The sequence below is a fragment of the Mercenaria mercenaria genome, chromosome 4 (assembly GCF_021730395.1).
Source record: "Mercenaria mercenaria strain notata chromosome 4, MADL_Memer_1, whole genome shotgun sequence".
In the NCBI taxonomy this organism is placed as follows: domain Eukaryota; kingdom Metazoa; phylum Mollusca; class Bivalvia; order Venerida; family Veneridae; genus Mercenaria; species Mercenaria mercenaria.
In genome coordinates, this window is record NC_069364.1 from 40,451,343 (window position 1) to 40,475,966 (window position 24,624).

The 24,624-nt window shown below is 35.9% G+C and overlaps 1 long non-coding RNA gene across 1 annotated transcript; it reads left to right on the plus strand.

Moving 5' to 3' along the window:
• The first annotated feature begins 4,188 nt into the window (after positions 1–4,188).
• LOC128556739 (uncharacterized) lies at positions 4,189–22,995 on the plus strand. Its single transcript, XR_008370808.1, has 4 exons — positions 4,189–4,378; positions 15,862–15,924; positions 17,205–17,262; positions 22,867–22,995. It is a non-coding gene; the product is annotated as an uncharacterized LOC128556739 (long non-coding RNA).
• Positions 22,996–24,624: the final 1,629 nt, after the last annotated feature.

Sequence of the window (24,624 nt, forward strand, 5' to 3'; positions counted from 1 at the left end):
CTTTCTACGATACTTTGCTGATAAAATAATCAAGTTGAGAAATGATCTTGACAACATATCAACTGAAACACCCAATGGTAATTCTTCCCACTCAAATCCACCTGTGACTATGAATACATTTACTGCGTTCAAACCACTTTCCGAAAACGATATTTTGAAACTTGTATATGCATCAAAATCTACAACTTGTGAACTTGATGTGATACCAACTAAGAAATTAAAGGAGCATTTTTCACAACTTGTTCCCGTTGTGACAGAAATTGTAAATCGATCACTGCTATCTGGTATGTTCCCTGATGAATGGAAAAGTGCTGTGATAAAACCTTTGTTGAAGAAGAAAGGTCTCCCACTTGAACTGCAAAACTATCGCCCAGTGTCAAATTTAACATTCCTCTCCAAAATTCTTGAAAAAGCTGCACTAAATCAAATCAACAAGCATATTGAAGCTAACAATCTCCTCCCAGCTTACCAAAGTGACTATAGAACGTATCATGGGGTTGAAACAGCAGTGGTCAAAATGTATAATGATCTTTTGGAAACCATAGATGAAAATCAAATAACAATCGTGGTCATGATCGACTTGAGTGCAGCGTTCGATACCATCGATATCCCGATACTGATTCAAATCCTTCAAGATGACTTTGGTATACATAGCACTCCCTTGAAATGGATAGAATCTTATCTCACGAACAGAACAATGAAAGTTTTAGTCGAACAGTCAGCATCTGACACGGAGCCACTAAGGTTTGGTGTCCCGCAGGGTTCTTGTGCCGGACCTGTGATCTTTACCCTGTATATATCGGCTCTTAACCGAGTGGTGCAGAAATATCCAGCTGATCTCTATGGATACGCGGACGACCACAAGATTGCGTTAAAAATTCAAGCGGGAAATTCTCAAAATGAGACAACTGTTCTTCAACAACTCGACAGTTGTCTAAATGAAATCATAAAATGGATGACAACCTTCAAACTGAAAATGAATCAGTCTAAAACTGAAATTATTATGTATGGAACAAGACAACAGTTAGCGAAATTGGACATCACAAGTGTAAACGTTGGTGGGTGTGACGTAAAATGCGTCGATCACGTCAGAGACCTAGGTGTAACTATGACCAATACACTCAACTTTGACCATCACATTCAGAAAAAGTGTCAGATAGCTCATGTACAGTTACGAAACCTTAGGGCTATACGGAAACATCTCACACAGAAGTCAACTGAATCATTAGTGCATGGATTGGTTCATTCTCACATTGACTTCTGCAACAGTTTATTTACAGAAATTCCAGCCTACCAAATCAATAAACTACAGCGAGTCCAAAATCATGCCGCTAGAGTAGTCAAGAATGTTTCCTATGAAAAACCAAGTACAGAACTTCTGAAAGAATTACACTGGCTTCCAGTTAAGGCTAGAGTCATGTTCAAAGTTTTAGTAATAGTCTTCCGTGTCATCAATGGTACAGCTCCAGTATATCTGAGGGAAATGTTTGTACCTACTCGACAACGATACAGACTTCGCTCACAAAGTGACACTAACTTTAACATCCCTAGACGGCGAACAAAACTAGCAGACAGATCTATGGCAGTCGTTGGTCCCAAATGGTGGAACGATCTGCCTAGCTATCTGAAAAACATTCAGTCTGAAGCCAGTTTTAGATCAAAACTGAAAACACATTTATTTAGGCAGTTTTATGAACAATGAGTGTAGTCTTGTTAAAATACAAAATATTCAGAAGTGGTGTAAAATAGTATTTATATATGTCCAAATCTTTAAATCTAAGTTCTAGAATCCTGTTCATATTTTGTATGTATATATGTTAAATGTGTGTTATGTAATTGTAAAGCGCAATAGAATATTTTATAATTTTTGCGCTATATAAATGCCATGTATTTGTATTTGTATCTCAGAAATTTTCCAGTGCCTGGACCTGGATTCGAACCTCGGACTTCTTGATTGACAGTCAAGCGTGTTACTACTAGACCCACCTATATAAGAAATGAAACTTTATTTAAATTAAACATGAATCGCTAGCATGGATTTGCCGATCCTATTCCGTCGTTCATTCTTTAATTCATTTGGTTCTTGTATTATAAATTTTATTCAAAAAAGGCACTTTTAATTTGCTATGTCAACGCCAGTTTCAAAGTAGATGTAGTATGTCGGAGTGTAAAATAACGGTACATGCAAATCGCTGTAAAGCTTTGGTGGTTTTATTTCATTTCCCCGTTTTTGTCCATTCTGTTGTTCCATAACTTTGCCAAAGTACTCCAATACTTATACATGGACCAGGGAAATTAATAAAATTAAACATCGCCTCCTTTACTAGTCTTCCTAGGTTTATTTTTAGAAAATGTGATCTGGTCTCAGCAAAATTAGTTTTGAACGTTTACAGATATATACTCGGCGAAATAATTCAAATATCTTTGGATACATTACATGTATATTCAGATCTCGGTAGTAATACAATATTTTGTTATTATTTTCATTAAACCTATTACTGAACTATCTAAATTGTTTTGTCATCCGACACGGGTGGGTCGGTGGTCTAATTATGGTAACACGCTTGGCTGGGGTTCGAATCCCGGTTCAGGCACTGGAAATTTCTGAGATGCTCTTGCGTATCTCCCACCTAACTAGAGGCCTGTACTGGTTTTTCGTAGGGAGGACGGCTTCGCTTGTATCGTTGCTATACACCGGGCACGTTAAAGAACCAGACTGTCAGTTTGAAAAGAGCTAGGCTAAGTTAACCGGACACGTCTGTATCTGAAAAGTTCTCTCTGTCTGTTCTGGGGTCTTTATCTCACTCTGTCCCTCTGGTCAGATAGCTCTGTGTCTGTACTAGAAGAGGACAATATTGCACTCTGTGTGGCTGCAGTTGCTATATGTAAAGCGCCTTTGAACGTGTTTATCATGAAAAGGGCGCTATATAAATCTGGTATAATAATAATAATAATAATAAGGACCCACCCTCAAGGAAATTACCGCATCATGTATCCATGTCAATTATAGCAAGTAAACTGAGCTAGTTGAGGAGAAAGGGTGTCATTCGCATTCCTGTTTGATAGCTGCTGGAGTTTTAGAGCAACTTATATTGAAAACTGCGTGTAACTTTAGACGACATACTTTGTTTGCATGGGACCACGATACACGAAAGGGAAGTAATAATAAATTGGGTTTTTGTTGAATTGCTATTATATATTGATATGATTTTAAATACAATTTTTTACCAATGTAACAATGTTCTAAATTTTCTCTGCATTTGCCAAGTATAGTAGTTTAAGAAATTTATTCTAACGCTAATTTGAAATCTTTATTATAATTGAGCAATCTGGATAAAACAATCAAAATCTAGCGAATACCAAACATGTATCGAGTGCTCATTAAATCAATTGAAATCCAGGGAATACCCAGCATGTTTCAAGTACTCACTGGATATTAATACAAATTCAGTGAATACCCAGCCTGTATCGCGTGCGCACTGGATATTAATAAAAAGTGCTAGTGCTAACTGGATATGCCTCATTCAGAACCAAATTAAACGTTTTTGTTTTAAGTAAAACCTTTTGTAAATGGCGAAAATCAGGTCGACCACAAGAGTTGTTGAATGTTCTGAAACTCGCATTTAAAAAGAAAGTGCGAAAAGCAGTAGTTTCAAATATTTTAGCTAATAAAAAGTCAGTATACAATATGGTTATTGTTGGCATGGCGGCTTTATACAATATGGTTATTGTTGGCATGGCGGCTTGTGCTTGACTTTCGTTAATAAGAATAAAAATGCCAACATTCAATTGGTGTCTGAAGTTTTGTATTAAGTGGATTAGCCTTATTAGTAAACATATAATCTTTAACTTACCCACCCCGATGCACAATTTTGATAAACTTACGTCAATTCCAAATTTGTTTCCATAAACAGGAAATATTTTTAAAAGCCTTTCTGTTCAAATATTGCAAATGAAGTGTGAAGTTTGCATGTTTAAGAAAGTAAATATCAGAAGTTGCACTAAACGTATCTATTTTTGTGTGTTGTAATAACTCATAAGTCATCTAATATCATACATAATAAGAAGCCACTGCAAATGCACTCAGATATGATATTTTGATAAAAAGTGTTGTTATCTATAGATATCGTGGACGTCACGTGAGCTTTTACTAAAACAGGAAGTTTGAATTGAAAGATTGGACTAGACGTGTCATAAACGTGCTGAAAAAAATTATAGTGATCAAATCTGAAATTGATTAATTCGTTTTATTAGCATAGTTTATTGCCGCGAAATATTTAAATATTTGTGAACAGTGGAAGAGTGATATTAAGACGTTTAAACAGAGGATAAAGATGATACTGTAATAATTTGACTGCCCTTCACAGAATATGTAAACGTGAGTATTTGATGTAATATCCAATTCACTTTTATCCGAAGTAAGATATGACTGTCTAGAATTTTAAAGTTAATGTCACATTGCTTATTTTCTAGCAAAGACCCCCCCCCCCCCCCCCCACACACACACTATCCTTTGCCATCTCTGTCTTAAAACATTGTATTTAAGTGGCTTGGTTGTATTTCTACCAAAATAGTCAATTACTAAATGCACTGCCAATGTACTAGTATTCTAGAAAGGACAGGGTGCAGAAATGTGTATGTATATATAGAAATATGCAATCAAATACAATATATATTTATGTAGTAATAATCTTTATTGAGTCTCATCAATATACCTGCTGTGTATTATATTATATGAACCCATCTAATTTATTCTTTTAGTTTATACACCTTATTCACAGTGTGTTCGGGACAATGCGAAAGAATTCAAAACTTAGATCCAGGAGATTAACAATTTCATATGAGCCCAAATTTCAGGGGCGTAGTTAGGAGATAAAACACAGCAGGAAAACCTTTTTCAGCGGTCCGGGATATGCTCTCGGACAAAGAAATGTAGGAATTTCTATTGTTTCTGAAAACAGTTAACAAGTCGATGCAACAAAGGGAATGCCATGAGTTTTATTACAATCTTCTATATTGTAGCTGAATGTCTTGCTTCCCGCCTTTCAATCGAAGCACCACCGCTTCGATAGCCTAATAGTAGAGTGTCCGCTTCGAGTGCGGGAGGTCGTGGGTTCGATCTCATGCTACTTCATAACAAAAACGTGAAACAAATGGTACCAATAGCTCCGTTACTTGACACTCAGCATTGAAAGGGGAACTGGCTTCTCTTTTCCTATGCCCTCGTGGCGGCGGATTCCATCAGGAAAGAGGTGTCGTGATAGATTAACGAAAGTCGTAAAACATTGCTTCAAACTCGACCTAAATATCATGTATAAACTGAAACATCATGTCCGGCATAGTTTTTGCATGGCATCTGCTCTCATACTTAAAGGGTGATCTTTAACACTGATAAAATGGTTTAGAGACAATAATTGGTAAATGGTCACTGACAAGAAAGTCATCTAGTACTTCCCATTCATACTACAAATGGTCATTTTATTATTTTTCTTGACATTTAATATTTTTTTAAAATGGTAAACAAAAAGGGAAAAAAATGATGGTAAATGCTTTTTCACATTCCTTGTATCATCTGAAGTGGGCGGAATACTGCAGATTGTCGTTATAATCCTTCCCCGTCAAAATGTTCAGATCTATTGGTTTGTACGGAATCACCTGATACCTTTCTAAACCTACCGGTCTTCAATTACTTTTTGGTTTGGTGTTTGAATCACCGCATGTAAACAATAAGTTTACATAGTGTCTGGCTTAACAGTTTTGTACATTTTGGACAACCCATGGATCAGTTTTGGTATACTCATCAATACAATAGAGTTGTTCTGCTTGCGTCGGATATTGGCAAATAACTTGGTGAGTGGTGACAGTAAAAATTTAGCATTGACATTTTTCCTTCCTTCTTAAAATCTAATTCCTTTTTTGTGAATTTGACATAAAAGACTTCTATTCGAACTTCTATGTCCTGCAATCATGAGGCTTGAGCTATTGTTATCTATCGTAATTCACACAAAACAGTTGCATTAATGACAAAATTATATCAGAATAAAACAAACTGATAAAGTAACCACGTTATTGTATTTTCATACATGTTTCTATAGCAGCGCTCAGGTACGTATTATTCAAAAAGGCTTTTCAGAATGTCCGTCTCCGATACCCAAACAAGATAATGGCAACAAATGCCATCTCCCGCTGCCGTTATATGTCATGTCATCCTTTAAAACGATGAATTGGTGTCGTCACATACCACAATGAGACAGTTCGTTTCGTGTCAATATTGAGCCCATTCGTTTTAGCTAACCCGGGACATACCGATCACCGGTTTAATAAAAAAAGACACTTCAGGGTGCACCGGTCACGCGAGCTGAAACATAAATGTCTAATTTGTAATATTTTTCTATATTTGCCTGTTCCAAATAGGTAAGCAATATATGGCTTGCTGTATATTTCTACCGTTACTGGTATTAACTCAAACATCCATTTGTTTATCCGATTTTATATCGCGAAAATATATGATTTGCCGCTTTGCCTATCTCGCAGGACAGGCGCACATCGGCGTATGCTGGACAGACCCGGACAAAGGACAAATTGGCGGAAACGAATTGACCAAACATTGGTAGTACTAACTCATTGGTTACTTGAGGATAGACGAGCGTTTCGTATCAGTGTGTCGGAACTAGGAAACAAAGTTTTTCTAACAAACTCTTTGCCGCACCGAAAAAAAACAGTATATTCATCAAATCAATGTATTATTTAACCAAACAGATTCTACGCGAAAAAATGTCTTCCTTTTTCCGGAATTTGCCTTTATCTCAAGTGCAATGGATAATTGGATGGGGTCCGTTATTTCATATATCTCTTACATTTTTACACGTTAACGTAATTGCTCTATCTACTTTTTCAATGAGAAAACGTTTTTATATATACAGAAGATATAATTCTGTTGTGAAGATTTTAGAAATATTTGCTATCTTAATGACACTAAAGAATGCTTAAAATATCAGAACCAGACCTGATCTATTTAAATAGATGTGTTAGTTTCGTTTATGCTTGTATAAAACTGACATGAACATGTATTCTTAGTGATCTGTAAGTGCTGAAATCCCTATAAAATAAGTGGGATAATATGTGTTTTATAAAATGCCCATTTTTTTCAATTTGTAGGGTTGGGGGTGTAGAAAAGTGGGGTGGGGGCTATAAAGTAAAAAGGAGTGCGATGACCTGTGCTGTTTCTGCTCTCATTTGTTTCAGAAACTAATTTTCTTCAAGTTGTTTCGGCGTATAGATCTTGTGCCGTAAACAATTCACATGTGAGCTGTAGTCAATGACTGTAAATCGTAAATTTACGTAAATAAACGTAAGCTGAAAGTCAAGATGCTGCATACCCACATTATATAGCTCATCTTTGATAGTTTGTACTTAAGAATCAACAATATCATTATTGAACCGTCGTTTAGTACATCATCATCATAATCATCATTACCATATTCGTCGGTATTACAATCATCAGCATCAGCAGCAGCAACGACAGTAGCAGCCGCAGCGCTAGCATGATCACCACCATAACTACAATATCCACATCTAACACAATATTTATAGTTATTTTTTTAACAAACATCACAATTGTCACCACCACCTTCATCAGCAGAGCAGCAGAACAGTCACCATCATCATCGTCATCATCGCTAAAGTCACCATCAAACACTATATTACTGCTGCTTCTTCTAGTACTGCTATTGCTGCTGCTGTTGCTACTACTACTAATGCAGCTACTGTTGCTGCTACTTATATGGCTGCTTCTGCTATTACTGCTGCTACTACTACTGTTCTTACTACTACTACTGCTGCCACTTCTACTACTACCACTACTACTACTGCTCCTGCTGCTAGAGCTTCGCTACTTCTGATAATGCTGCTACTACTACTACTTCTACTATTACTACAGCTCCTACTTCTTCAAGTACTGCTGCTACTGCTACTTCTACTGCTACCACTACTTCTGCTGCTGCTGCTGCTGATGTTGCTCTAACAACACCAACTTCTGCTGCATATGTGTTTTATCGCACGTATAAAGCTTACGTAAGCTGTATTAGTCGCAAGCTAAAAGATACAGCTTATCGTAAACTGTATTCGCTGTTAACCGTCGATAGCTCATGGTGATCTATATGCGGCGCAAGTTTTATACATCATACGGCGCAAGTTATATATGTTTTAACAGCTCACAGAGTATGAATAAAGAACCTTAACTGTTGAAACAATGTGATACTACATGTACATCCTTAACACAGTTTGAAAATGGCTATGGAATGATCTGAATTTCTTCGACGCAACGAGCCAACCAAAATCATTTTATTAAAATTGTATCCAATTTTCATCACGCGAACATTGTCAAACTTTGACAGAAAAACATGTGTGGCGTTAGAAAATTTCTTAAGTATATATCATTGTATGCGTAACAGCAAAACATTTGAGTGGAAATACATTCATCCAGTTATAAATTGCAATCAGTTTATCAGATGGTATGTAGGCACTGAAATAAAAATGAAAAAAAGGATCCTTTTATCATTTTATTGTTAGAAGTATTGGGCATGCAGTGATCATTGAGAAGTAGATTTCCTCATTTGCGTACTCATATGACACGCCAATTGTCCAGTTATTACGTGAACTCTAGTTCACGGGTGAAAAACTAGGACTAACGATCGATAAACCAGGTTTTTCGAACGTAAAACCAGGTTTTTCGAATACTAACCTATACTTTTGAGCGAAAACATAGGATAACGCCGTGTACAATCGTTCACGCTCGTAAATGTAGGTTCACGCTTGTAAACCAAAGTTCACGGTCGTAAACATAGGTTCAAGTTCGCAAACTATGGTTTACGAGCTTGAATCGTGGTATGCAAGCGTAAACAAAGGATAACGATCGTAAACAAAAGATAACGACCGAAAGTCATAGTTCAATCGAGAAACCTAGTTTATCAAACGTAAACCATGTTTTACGGTCGCTGTATTAGGATTTAGAATCAACAATGAATTTCGGGCGTGAACTAGGTTTACAGCCATGAACCTATGTTAACGGACGTGAACCTATGTTAACAACAGTAATCCACAGTTTACGGACGTGAATCTATAGTTTCGAACGTGAACCTATGTTTATGAACGTGAACTTGGGTATACGAGCGTGTACTAGGTTTACGTTCGATATACCAGGTTTTTCGACCATTATACCAGGTTTTTTGAAAACTAGCCTATTTTTTCGATCGAAAACATAGGATAACGTCGTAAACCATAGTTCACGTTTGTAAACTTCGGTTCACTTTCGTAAACCCAAGTTTATGATCGTAAACATAGGATAACGAACAAAATGAATAGTTCAATCGTGAAACCTAGTTTTTCGAACGTAAATCATGGTTTACGATTTATATACTAGGAGTATCAAATCAACTATCAATTTCGGCCGTAAACCTATATTTACGGTCGTGAACATAGGTTTACGGACGTGAACATGGGTTTACGAGCGTGAACCTAGGTTTATGGCCGTGAACTAAACCATATTTACGTGCGTGAACGTAGGTTTACGGGTGTGAACCTATGTTAACGAGCGTGAAACTAGATTTCAAAACTACTTTGAACCAGGGTTCACGTAATTATTGGACAATTGGCTTGCCATATACTCTGAATGTTTATGTAGCTTTTTGAAACAGTCATTATGTTAAGTTTGCCGAAGTCGTTCGGTCAGAACGGTAACATACTGCGCTTTGCAATAACTAGTATTACTGATTATTGACTGCATTTCGTATGTGAGTAACAAGATGCAGATGAGATATATGTGATATGAAATCAAGACGTCATCTTAAGTAATCAATATTTTGAGATAAAACCATAAGCGAAAGAATGTTTTTGAAACACTTTTGACTTACAGGCCTACATCTATGACAAGCCAATAATTACGTGAACCCCGGTTTACGGTCGAAGATCGAAAAACAAGGTTTGTCGACGGTAAAATAAGTTTTTTAAATTTTAACCTATATTTTCGGGCGAAAACATATGATACCGGGTGTAAACCATAGTTTACGCTCGTGAACCCAGGTTTACGTTCGATAAACTAGGTTTCTCGATTGAATTATGAATTTCGGTCCTTATCCTAAGTTTACGAACGTGAACCTATATTTACTAGCGTAAACCTGGGGTCACGTGCGTGAACCATGTTTTACGAACGTGAACCTATGTCAACGACCTTTTTGGTTTATGCCCGTGAACATGGGTGCACGCTCGTGATCATAGGATGATTCACGCAGGTCCTGGCTCGTAAACATAGGCTTACGTCGGTAAACAACATGTATGTTTCACGGCAAGCCACTTTTCCAATAATTACGTTCTTGGTCGAAAAACTAGGATTCTCAAATACTAGTATTAACCCTTACCCTGCTATATTTCTATAATGGACTGGTCCATCTTTCAGTTTGGACAGTACCATTTATTATTCAAAGGGGTTTACGCAGAAAATTTACTTACTGAATAGCGAACAGTGCAGGCCATGATCAGACTGCATGGATGTGCAGGCTGATCTTGGTCTGCACTGGTCGCAAAGGCAGAATCATCTGCCGCCAGCAGGCTAAGGGTTAATCTTATTTACGCGCGAAAACACAGGATAACGGCCGTAAACCATAGTTTACGTTCTTGGATCCATATTTACGTTCGATAAACTAGGTGTCTCAATTGACATAGGTTTACAGGCGAAATTAATAGTTGATTTGTTAATCCTAGTATACCAATCGTAAACCATGCTTTACGTTCGAAAAACCGGATTTATTGATCGTTAATTCTAGCTTTTCGACCGTGAACTAGGATTCACGTAATAATTGGACAAATGGAGTGCCATATACATCAGTTATTAATAAGATAACATTGTTATAAAAGGTCACTTTGACAACTTCCACACATGCATTGAAAGTTAAACGGAAAGGAGCCTTCGTACGTAAAAAGAAGAAATATAATATTACAAAATCGCTTTAATTAAGGCTGAGCTTGCCCAGGTAACCCTTTAGATCAAGCACGAGACAAAACGATGTTTTTTCGATCAGGGGGTCAATAGATTTAACTTTATGTCAGTCGTGCTTGAGCACGTAAGACCTACAGGAGAGAACAAACTTGGTTTTTCTTGCACTCTGAAGACAGCATCAAATAGAAAGATATGAATAGCAAACCTTTATGAATTATAGTCCAGTGCAAATATTTTCAAATATAAACACGTTAAAACGCAAACAATTAATTCACGGACATGTACACAGAAATATTTGAAAACGGTACTAAATGACGTCACATGTAGACATAGGCTATAAAACAACACATGAAATCAATACACAACATTAATGAGCATACGTCAGTTTATTCACAATATCAATGAGTCATGTACAGTATACAGTTTTACAGTTTATTTTTTTTTTTGAAGAAATCCTTGATGTAGGACTGAACCGCCGAACGTTTGTTGAAATCTAATTTGGAGAGAGATTTGTACATAGAACACATGAGATTGAGTTTTTCACATTTGATGATGGCGTTATATATTTTGTTTCTAAAGTTTTTGGATCTTATTTTCGTTTAGTTCCTTGCTTTCCAGTATGTAGCCGACTTAGCTATCTCTCCGTTTCCGGGTCCTTTTCTAAGTTATTCAGCCATGCTAAAGCAGTATGAAAGTTAACATCGAATCTCCCGTTTTTATGCAGAAAAAATAAAGACAGACATTGCTCAATTATTTTAAATACTTTTATTCGGATTAATCAAAGCCCATTAAAGCATTGCAGTGAACGAAAGTCACTTTGTTTAATTTGTTTGTCGTATATCGATGCTAATTACATAAGCGTGTGAAAATTACGCACGCGCCGGTTAAAGGGGAAGCTTGGCGAATGTCAGGCAGAGGTGTGAAAAACTTTGTAAACATAAGCCATTCCGGCGACAAATTTGCTGTTCGACTGAATAGGTGTAATTATCACTGTAATTGAGCCGAAGGGACCACCAAATGAGTTCGAGAGTTCGAATTTTCGAAGTTCGAGCGATCCGAGGTAGAACTATATAGAATAAAGAAGGAATAAATTCGGGACCGGACGAAGAGTTCGAGCGATCCCGGGTGTTCGAAAGATCCGAGTTCGAGCCATTGAAGTTCAACTGTAAATTGTTACTTTAAGAATTATTCACGTATGCTTTAAAACGACAAAACAAAGTTTACAAGACCGCTAAAGGCTTTTAAACTTTGATATATAACTTAATGAGAGACCTTTGACAAGATTATCAAAATGTGCACATTGCACTATGTTTATCATTACAATGTATAATAGATGATTGCATTTGGTCTTGTTGTTGTTACACTATATCAGGAAAGTGATAACTAACGTGTTTCATTCGCTGCGTGTTTTTTTTTTTTTTTTTGTTGTTGTTGTTGCCGAGGTATTTGGGCTAGAGTGTCGTTTCAAAGCAATACTGATTGCAAACAGCTAAACTAAAGCGAAATTATAAAAATAAACCTATGTTGGACAAAGCATCTTCCCAGTCTACTTTGATGTTTCATCTTCACACGACATCTAACATTCAACTAAACATACTTTGGACTATTTTACAAGTAGAAAATTCCCGAAGCATGGGTTCCAAAATCTCTTTACGCATCTCAAATGATTTGTTGTATGATAGGAATTTTAAAGAGGCGACTACAGAAACGTAATATGAAGCCCATAAATTGATCTTTAGGAATGTGACCATTAAACCTTTGATAAAACTTCCATATTTAGTCTAAGCATTACAAAGTTATTTATAGCTCTAATGGACTTAAAATTGAACAGCTGTGACAATACACATTGAACGTGTACATGTGTTTGTTTGTAATATTATCGCAGTAAAGACCCCCTACTTGAAGTTGCATACATGTATAATTGTAGTAAAAAGTATAAAAAGTGGACCGTTTCATGAGAAAATCTGTATTTAATTTAGTGGCAAAAAATCAAAATATTCAAGAACATTCTTTTACTTTTCAAAACATTAAAGTAATGAAACTCGATACATTTTTAAAGAGGTAAAATTATTTTAAATATGTCACTGGAGGCATTTTGAGATCTGACGTTAAGGATGTCATGAAAACAGTATAACTTTGCTGAGCATGAGGGGTGTATTTTTCAAGTCATTAAAAAATAAATGAAACAACTTTTGCGTATCACTTACTAAACATCATACATTTGAATAATTATGTTGTTTCTAGTTTCTGCATGAACATATAATACAATGATTTTCCAGTATTTCAAATATTTATCATGCAATATTTTTATCATGTTACTAAAGATAATAAGTAAGGGTAGACCTCTTGAAAGCACAGAACACCACAAACACATCCGCAGAGCCACACATTTGCAAAGTAGGCACAAAAAGAAAAGAAGCTGTAACGAAAAAATATTATAGACTGGTTGCTTCAAGACTGAAACAAGTACATTTTAATTTTATTCCAATTATAGAAAAAAATGATGGGGACAGGGGTTAGAAAAAGGGAAGTGCCGGGGTTAAGGGGAAAGTGGAAAAAAAGGTTAATTAAAGGGAAGGCTACATTCCTTCGTCACAGTTACCCTACAATTTAAACCACAGCAGCACAGATATTCATATACAAAAGAAAAACAAAGACACACATAACTAACTTGCATAAATAAAAAGACAACTAATGCATAACAACACTATAGGGCACCGCCCAGGACAAACAGACACAAATGAGCACAAACGCAAACACATATACAGGAAAATCCAAAAATCGCGAACCTCCTTAGGGGAGCGGATGCCAAAGCAAGGGAGAGCAATGCAAATGGAAAGGCTGGGAAAATAGGGGGTGAGGAGAAAGAGGATAGGGATAGGAACACTAATAACAAACAAGACAACATACGCAACACAAAATGCAAGACCGACAGAAAACAAGTTGATAATAGGGGAACGGTCAGTAATATATATAAACAACGAAACTGGGGTTTTAAACGCATTTAATGCATGCGAACCTCAACCTATTTCCACTCAAGTTAGACAACACAATATAAATAATATCATTCTCTGCAGAGAAAGACTTTTAACATTAGTTACAAAATGCCAGATTATATTAAGTAAAACATAAAATTATGGAAAATCTAAGGCATAAGTAAACCAATGTACTCAACGCCTAACTTTTAAGGGTAAGACTAAGAAAGCTGCAAGGCTAAATTTCACTTCCTCCGTCCGTTTTATTTAGGCATCAAAGAGTTTTACACTTAATAATTCAGTGCAAAGGTAAATATTAACTGTAGAAGGGTCTTTAACCAAACATGCACTTTGCTTCACGATGTTTGCATCGTATCCTCTTTTGATAAACGTTTTAACACATATATCTGATTATATCTCCATAGTATTTCGGGTGTGTAAGTAAGACCAGGTTTTAAATGTGTTTTAAGGTGAGTGTTATTATACTTTTTAAAAGTTCGGAAGATCTTCAGTAAATTTTACTGAAAGCTTTCCTTAGCTTATGATAGCGGTAACCCTGTTGTAAAGTGTAAGATTCCATTATGGTTTTCTCCTAAATCCTACATACAACGGACGGAGGGAGTTGATTTTTGTCTTACAGTTTTCTTAGTCGTGCCTTTAAATGTAAGGGTCTTGTTGATCTGACTTCAGACAAGTTGTTGAGTACACTGGTATAACCTTAAATTTACCTTAATTTTATGTTTTGCTTTATTTATCTGTTACTTTTACACTAATATTAGAGCCTTTCTCAGCGGGGATTTTATTTACATTGTGTTGTTTAACTTGTTGAAAATAGGGTAAGTGCGAGGTTGGCATGCCCTAAACGCGTTTAAACCCCCAGTTTCCTTTATTAGGTTACTGACCGTTCCAAGGCGGTGCCTTGTTTTTCAACTGGTTGTTTTGTCTGTCTTGTATTGTCTGTTGCGTATGTTTTCTTGTTTGTTGTAAGCGTTTTTACTCCGCCTCACTCCCCTATCGCTCTCTCCTTTCTCTTGCATTTACGCGACTTTTTGCACCCCTCCCACTTTACTTTAGTAAGTTTTCGTGGCTCCCCTTTGTTTCGGCAGCCGAATCCCGTGACGGTACTTGATTGGTTTTCCTACTTCTGTGGGTGCGTTTGTATGCTTGTGAGACTATAACGGTGCCCTACTTTTTTCTTATATGTTGCTTGTTCGTTTTTATATGTTATTCAGTTGATCGTAGTTGTGTGTTTATCTTTGGTAAATGGGTGTCTGCGCTATTGTGGTTAACGTTGTAGTGCGACTGTTTTTAAAGAACATGGTAATCCTTTGTATATTCGTCCTTGTTCTACTTTATGCTTCAGATTCCTCCCCCTACCCCCGACCCCATTTCGCCCCTTACCATTTCCTTCCCCTCCATCATTTTTAACATAAATTAATATGTACTTGTTGGATGTTTGAAGCAACCGGTCTAAAATATTTTTCCATTACAGCTTCTTTTTGTTGTGGGCCTACTATGTAAATGCGTGGCTCTGGGGCTGTGATTTTTGTGTTCTGTGCTTCCGAGAAATTTACCCTTACCTATTATCTTTTGGTGATATGAAAATTTCTATCATTAAAATCCACCTTAAGCAAGCTCTTGCAAAACGAATTAGTCGTGAAATATAGACACCGTATGATGTTACTCGAAGGATATCTCAGTCAAGGTGGGACTAGTTGACAATTTCAAAATTACAATAGTCTCTTTTATCATGTATTTTTGATTTTAGATTACTTTTCACAATTGGTAAATTAAAGTCCAAAATGAAGCTTTTTATCAACTTAATATTAAAAAGCAAAAAAAAAAAAAAACCTGCCAATTAAAATAACGATATTGCTTTTATTAATCTTTCAGATATAGAAGAATTTCAAGATGACAAGCATTGAAAATATTTCGACGTTCCAGTTAATACTTCTGGTAAGCAGATTTTTATAAATTATTTTCTAATGAATATGTCATTTTATTATTTCCATAACCTAGAACGCGGCTTTCGGTCCGTTGCTTGTTGTCACATTGTCAAGACAAATGCTTGGAAAAAATGATACTAAGTTTATAAGTAAAAGAAGCCAGAAGACGCTTATATAAGTCACAGGGTCATAGTCAGTTACAGTTGAAGGTGCAGGCATACACGTGCAGAAACACTTTCGAGGTCGGGAACGCGCTCTCCTAGAAAAAAAAATGAATTATAGAACAGCTCTGTGCATTTGTGACGTATCTTTTTTAAAAATGATCTCCCCTGTTTTTGACATTATTGACACAATTAATTATGTCTGTGAAAATCATGTACTGACGCAGGCATTTTGACTTTTTAGGTAGCTACTGAGGTGTATATTTTGTCACAAAATGCGAAATTTGTAAAAAAAAAAAAGAAAAATATTATTTTTTTTTAAATTTGCTTGATAGATTTTAGTTGTTTTTTTTATTAATAATCTGTTTCTGGTACAACGGAAACATCTAATTTTGATACATCTTTAATATGTACTTTCTATACAATTGTAATATCTGATACAACATTAACAAATACCTGTAATACAGCTTCAACACCTTTTTGAAGATACAACTTCAATGTATATCTCCGATGCAACGTCAGTAAATACTTCTGTTAAAACACATCATATGCGTTTGATGCTACTACAATAACTACTTCTTATACACTCAAGGGCAGCATCTACTTCTGACATAACTTAATATGTACTTCTGATAAGACTTCAACATCTTCTGATACAACTTTAACATATTTTTACTACATACTTCTTATACAACTTTAGTGACTCTTTCTCTCCTAATACGACTGACTAATACCATAACATATACCCCGTATACAGCTGTAATATATACTTTTACTTGACATCAACATATACGTCTGATATGACTGCAATGAATATATCTGAAACAACTTCAACATATTTTTTGATATAGCTTCAACATCTTCTTCTAATACTACTGAAGCATATACATTCTACACAACTTCAACATACAAATCTGATACATCTCCAACATCTTTTTCTAATATAGCCTCAGCATCTACTTCTGATACAACCTGGACAACTTCTGATAGAAATCTAAAGACTTCGAGTTGTTGATAAACAAACTTTTCTAAAACTATAGAGGCAATGCTTTAAATACTATTTTTTGTTTTATGCTTGAGCAAAATATTTTTACTTTTGACAATTTTAGATTCAGTTTACGTATTTCAGATTCTACTTGCGAGGAGTGCGAGTGCCCAGGAACCAACAGAAAAACAGATCGAATCTGGTATGTAACTTTCAGATTGTGGGCTAATTTCTATTTAAGATGTCATATAACGCTTTGCGAAGTTTTATACACTTCTCTCTGCTTGAGGGAACAATGTCACAGATTTTTAAAATAAATGACTGATTTCAACATTGCGATTTTATGTATGGTTAAGTGGGTAAAATCCCCATTACTCTATGCATTTATACGGACAAAAAGGACACAATCAAAATTTTGAGACAGTATTTCCTAAAGTTGGGAATACTATAGTGCCTGTTATGTCGCGTTTTGCAGCATAGCGTCAAATTTTGAAACTTTTGCGTGTAGTTTTGGTCAACAGGAAGAAAAGAAACTAACAACATGTAAAAAATTCAGTTGTTTGTGTAACATAATAAACGCTTATTTTGTAATGCTTCCAAAACATATGAAATGTCATACAAAACTGTAGATGTATTTTAATGAGAGCATAACGTACAGCCATGAAAATCTATGAAACATGCATTCTGTTTTGTAAAATATCAACAATGCTGTTTTAAAATATACATGTTTATGAAACTATAATGAATTAACCACACATTGCCTGAAGGAATTTAATGATCAGGTGTTTACACCAAGTTTTCAACTAATATTTAATTAGAAGTTTAACTCTAGAAAAATGTACTTTTTCCGCTACAAAGATCACATTTAGTTTAGCTCATTAGTTATTGCAAAATGATATGATACATATGATCATACAAAAAACTGAGTTTCAATACCAGTACACATCTCTCTAAACGTTTGTCCGAAATATTTATTTTTGTTATTTTGAAGCCGTTCTGACAATAAAGACAGGAGCTTATTTGTAAATAGGCTGAATCAATATGTTTATAAATAAAGAAAAGATACACTTGTTTCGCGCTCTGCGCTCGATACGTTTTAAAAGCACTGCTAAGCAATCCTTTAACGCGAGTTAATATTGAGCATCTAATTAAAGGATCATGGAACCCGTCGTAGTTAGTTTAAAGTTAGCCAACGTATACTGGAAATATATGAAAGTAAGCGTAAATATATACATGCATATGTACATTGCAACAACCGTCGTTTATATGACTGAAAAAAAAATGCTGGAAAAGACGTTTAACCCGAACACACACACACACACACACACACACATTGCAACAATTTATGTCAACTGAATACACGCTCATTTGATAAAATCGACAAAATGTGCAATTTATCTTACATGTCAGAGATATAATTATTATCTTTGAAAACAAGATAAATTTACATTAAAAGTATTCATGTAAATACATGTATGTGCCTATGATGAAACAGATGGGCCTCCGTGGTCGAGTGGTAAAGGTCGGAGACTTCAAATTACCTGCCCCTCATCGATGTGCGTTCGAGCCTCTCTTGGGGCGTTGAATTTTTCATATGGGGAAGCCATCCAACCGGCTTATTGAAGGTCGGTGGTTCTACCAAGGTGCTCGCTCGTGATGAAATAATGCACGGAGGGGTACCTGGGGATTTCTTCCACCATATAAGCTGGAAAGTTGCCATATGACCCATTATTGTGTCGATGCTACATTAAACATATCATTTATAGATATGTTGAAGCAGTTTCAAACGTATAGTGCCGTTTGGGCATGTATATATAGCAGTGCATAAACAAATTGTATTGTGTTGGTGAATTGTTGTGATATATACACGCTCTTATGTACTTTTTTCCCATGGTATGTTGTAGCGGTCATTTGTTTCTTTCTTTACAAGAATTGCATTATTATATTTCGTGTTTAGATTGCAATACTCCACCACAAATGAACAACGCCAAAGTAGTAACTACAAAAGGAGAAGAGGTTAATGTTACTATGTATCACAGCGGTGCGAAATACATCTGTAATGTTGGATATAAGCCAAATGGAACCAAAAAACACCAGCCAATGTCTGAAGAATGGAACTTGGTCAATACTGTCATTTTCATGAAAAGTCAAATGAAAAACCATTGAAATCAAATGCCATATAAAGTTTATTTTTCACAAACAAATTAAACTATTTTTCAATTGATAAATTATTGTTAACTAAACACGAATATTTTCCCCGAAATTAATAGAATTGAGCTAGTAACACATAAATGCGGCGACTTTGAAAATTCTCTGCCTACACTGATGACATGAAGTTAATTTCGATGTATGGAAAGGGTGCATTTGATAATTGCCAATATAATGGTATCTTTTTAGAAAAATAATGTGTAAAGAGTTTTTTATGTTTAGATTGTGCTAGTCCAACAGACAGCTGCTTTATTGAGATTCCTTTCATAACTTAAAGTCCTTTACATTTCTGTTTTGCGTTTTTACTGCCGCACGTTATTGAAATTATATCATGCAAAAGTGAAGAATAAAATCAGTACTCAGACAAGCTTATTTTGTTGGCAAATTTGACTCCGAGGGCGGGGCCTCCTTTCACCCCAGGGACATAATTTGAATAGAATTGTTTGAGAACCACTCGGCAATACTACATACCATATATCAAAGGCCTAGGCCTTGAACTTTTTGGGAGTGATATTTGGATAAAGAATCCTATATAAGCATATACTAAACTTTGGACTCCCAGAGCAGGGCCTCTTTTCACCCAACGGGAAAAATTGAACAATTTTTGATGGGGGTCTTCTAGGTAAAGCAACATACCAAATATCAAAAGCCTAGATTTATACCGGAATATTTTTATAAGTTTTTTCTCATATATATGTCTATACAAAACTTTTGACTCTCAGAGCAGGGCCTCTTTTCACCCAAGAGGTAAAATTTGAACAATTTTGGTTGGGGGCTACTTGGCAAGGCAACATACAGTCCCTGATTCGCGGAATTTGCTTTCTCCGCGTTACCCAAACCGGCACAAATATTTACTCTAAGTGGAAAATCGAGATGATTTTTACATTGAATCACTACTTAAGACTAAGATCAATCGCAATGATTTTTAAGACCCCGCGACATATTGCAGGTAAGGTGTCCAATGCGTCTCGCGATGAAATATCTCAGCGAGTCGCACTGAATTGTGATGAGTCGCGGCGAATCACCGGCCGTCACCGCAAATTCCAGGTAAGGTTTGCAAAGACGTATATCTATACACTAAGAAAATGATATTATGAATTATTTGCAAACGCGTTTATTGCAAATATCCTAAAAACTAATTAATTTATCGTTATGAAATTTTACTTTTATCAAATACACGTCTAATAAATTAAATGCGCCCGCCTGCTTAGCTCAGTAGGGAGAGCGTTGACCTACGGATTGCGGGGTCGCGAGTTCGATCCTCGGGCCGGACGTATGTTCTCCATGATGATTTGATAGAAGACATTGTGTCTAAAATAATTTGTCCTTCACCTTTGATAATTCATGTGGGGAAGTTGGCAGTTACTTGCGGAGAACAGGTTTGCGCCGCTTTTCATGGAATTAGACGCTAGAACACATGTATCATTGAAGCTTTTATGTGCACCGCCGTTTGAATACATCTGCAAATGTCTTTAAATTGCTTTTTGTTCTTTTAGCATGTGTAAATGTTGAGTTCTGTTCAACCCGGGGTTAGAGGGCGTGGACGGTAGCAAGTAATTCCACTACCGTCCATGAACAGGCTCTGCAACATTTTCGTTTTTGTCGTGTTGAGAGACCTGTGAAGTTTCCACTTTTTCTAATGTACTGGTACAGAACCCAGGAACACTGAACACTGGTTAGGCTAACTGCCCGCCGTTACATGACTGAAATACTATTGAAAAAACGGCGTTAAACCCAAAACAAACAGACAAATAACTTAAACACAATAATATTCCAAATGATAATTTTACTTTAATCAAGAAAACTAAGACTATAAAAGGAATTAAAATAAAGTGTAATAAATCTAGTATATTTCCTTTAAATTGGTTTGCTGCAATTGTAGTTGTGTATAAAAGTAGTATTTTATTTTCATATAAATATAAAGAATGGTCTGCGATATCGATGTTAATTTTTCAGCTACTGTTAAACAAATAAGACATTACCAATTGGTGAAAGTTATTCAATAGTGTATGATAGATTTTAATAGATTTTAATATATACTAAAGTAACCAATATATCATATCAAGCTAAATTTATACACCAATTAAATCTTTACACCGGTAATACATAATATCCAGTTTATTAAAATATCATTATTGTTAATGATAATTTTTAAAAAACATACTTCAAAAGTTAACAAATTTAACACAAGAAAAAAAATGTGCATTATATACCACGTGTATCATTTTTCTAAAACGTGATCATTGTAAACTATATTAAGGGGATGCAGGAAAAAAACGCGCATACCCCGTGGCTCATAAAAGTGTCCGCGCTAAGGTACAATTGCAGGGAAACGCGGACTTTCGAAATTCCGCGAGCGGGGGGGGGTGTACCAAATATTAAAATCTTCGGCCTTGCAGTGCCAGGCAAGAAGATTTTCAAAGTTTTAGCCATATAAGTCCGTGTAAAACTTGGGACCCCCTGGGCGGGGGCATATTTCACTTTGTTAAAGCAAACTAAATGATGCTACATATCAAATATCAAAGCCTTAGGCAGTGTGTTTTCGGATTTCCAAACATTTTCAATGTGTCAGTCTATATAAACCATTTGACACAAAAGGCGGGATCATATTTGACCCTAGAAGGATAATTTGAACTATTTTGTTAGAGGACCATTAACTCAAGCTAACTATAATATACCAAAGTCCTAGGCAACCAGAGTTCTGTATAGAACTAAATTCTTTAAACAAGTTTTAGAGGACCACTCAAGGAACATCCAGGTGGTTTAGGAAGAGATGTTGTTTAAAGGAAAGTGTAGAGGGAGGTAAAGGTGTGGACGGAGGACGGACGCCGGACAGAAGGACGACTGACGGACGGACGGTGAGCGCTCATTGTGCTCGGGTGAGCTAAAACGAATTACTTGCAATAAGTTTTTTCATGTTTAGATTGTGTTAATCTTAGAGACAGCCGCTTTATCATGTTTTTGTTTTCTTTTTTCGATTACTGCAAGCCCTGTTTATTTCTGTTGTATGTTTATACAGCCGCAGATTTTTGAAATATATAATGCAAAGTTTAAGAATAAAAGGAGTATTGAGATAAACAGACTGAGTTGGTTGATTAGTTGTTGCATGTGCTCGCTCTTCTATACTGCTAGCGTTTTATCGTGGTGTGTTGCGGTGATGATTTGTTTTTAAAAGTTCTTTCTTTCCGTAAGTCAACTGGAAGGCTTTTTCTTACATGTAGAAATCAGCGCCCGAGTAGACTCGAATCATCATCAATAAAGGGCAAGTGATTTGAAGTCAGTTGCTTTAACCGCTCGGCCACGGAGACCACTATAACAGTATAAACTGAATGCACGGACCCTACATATAATCAAAATTTATATAATGATCAACTCTATAATGACAGCGGTAAAAAACTGGTGTACATTTTGTACTTCATTTTATTTCACATCAGTGCAAAAACGCTCTTATAATGTGACATTTTGTCTTACATGTTACATTGATGCTAGATAAGATGATAGTTACTAGAGAAAGAATTTCTACCTGAAATATCTCAGCTTCTGTACATATATTCCAGCCTTCCCACTGTTACAAGATATTATTGTATTATGTTTGCAGAAAAGAAGATTGGTCAGATCTGTACAATTGATGAACAGTGCACGACGAAAAACGCGTCATGTATTGAATCAGTCTGCAGCTGCAATGAAAGTCACTTTTACTTAACATCTGATAACGCCTGTGTCCCAAGTGAGTATGTTCATAAGACCTGCAATGATACCTAAATTTAGTCATTATATATAGTTATTAGCAAAGTTTTCAAAGTTATCAAACGCAAAGTTACTATACAATTGGACTGTGAATTTATAGGGATGCAGATTCATTTCTGCTTTTAAAATTTCATGCTGAATTTAGAAAGGGGTGGATTTAAAAAAAAATGTTTGCGGGTTGGTAAAGCAGTTATTACTAAACTGATAAAATAATTATGAACACCTGTAATATTCAATAGTTTGCGGATGCAATGCATTAAGCATTCCTTTAATGAAGAAAACGTATTTTGTACAAAACAAATATAACAAAGCAAGTGGTACTTTAGAGTTTTCCTTTTTAAAATACCAGGTTTTCTAAGACACCCCAAAACTTTACATCCCGTCGTGTTCAAATGGGATGTACGCCATATTTCTGATTAATGAGGCACTTCCGTCATAGTTTTGCATGTCAATAACAAATACAAAACAAATCAACGAATTCACAATATAACCGTGAATGTTTAAGAGTTTAGAGTAAGTTTTGTTGTTTATATAACATTGTACTTGAAATTAAGTTTTCCTTTAACTGCATGTATCTGTTGTTGATGATCGGAAGAACAGTTGTAGACCAGGAAAATGTTTTATGAATTACTCCAAACAGGTGTAACACATTTTGTCATTCATTTCATGTAGTATCGTACTGATGCAGGCTGCCAACTGCCAAAGTCTTAAGTTTGCATCGCCCTAGCACAAGTACTCTCAACCCTTGATGTCAGTTAGGCAGGGTTCTATCCACTCTGGCTTTTACATTCTTTTCATGAATAGCAATTGAGAGGAATTTATATTTGCGGCAGAATATTCAGTTTTCCGAAACTGTAGTAGAAACGGTTTTTAGTGCAGATTTGAGAGTTCGCACAGTAAGTGCTGCACAGCCACGGGGTCTTCGGGTGGAAAGGAGAACTACTTACATGCTTCCAAACATTTCATTAAAATATTTATTTACAAACTGCAAACCGGTGTATGTCACCAGCTCAGCACAAATACCATAACTTGTAAGTATGTGTCTGACAAATTCAGAGGTGTTTTATGCAGTAGCTGTCTCCATTATCTTTACTATCAGACATTTTGATTACGCATCCTATATTACGAAATTGATACGGGTCCTGTAAAATCTCCCCCTATGTCTCTGGGGATACTTCCTAATGTAAGGCTTCCACATATAATTAGTTCGTAGGTTCCAGCGATCTGCACACATGTTACTAGTAAGTTATAAAGTTATAGAAAATGTCAGCAACATCCAGCTAGAAAAGCCTGTGTAAACTCATTCTCGCATGCCAGAGGTCCACCATAGTTCCCCGGATGAACCTCTGGCACATTTCGCCTATATTTATGTCCTTGTTCCATTACAGGTAAAACGTTTCAGCCAATCAGCGTCGTTATGCGACAAATCGTAGCGGACCAATCAAAATCGTCCGTGAAAAGCGTAGTCGCGTCCTTTTCAATATCGATGCCAACTTACGAGGGATGTTATCATTTCTTAAGGAAAATTTCCTTACATCGCATTACACGAATAAATCTTCATTAATCGCAATCATGGAAAATCGCCTTTATCTGTCGTTAGAAAGTAATT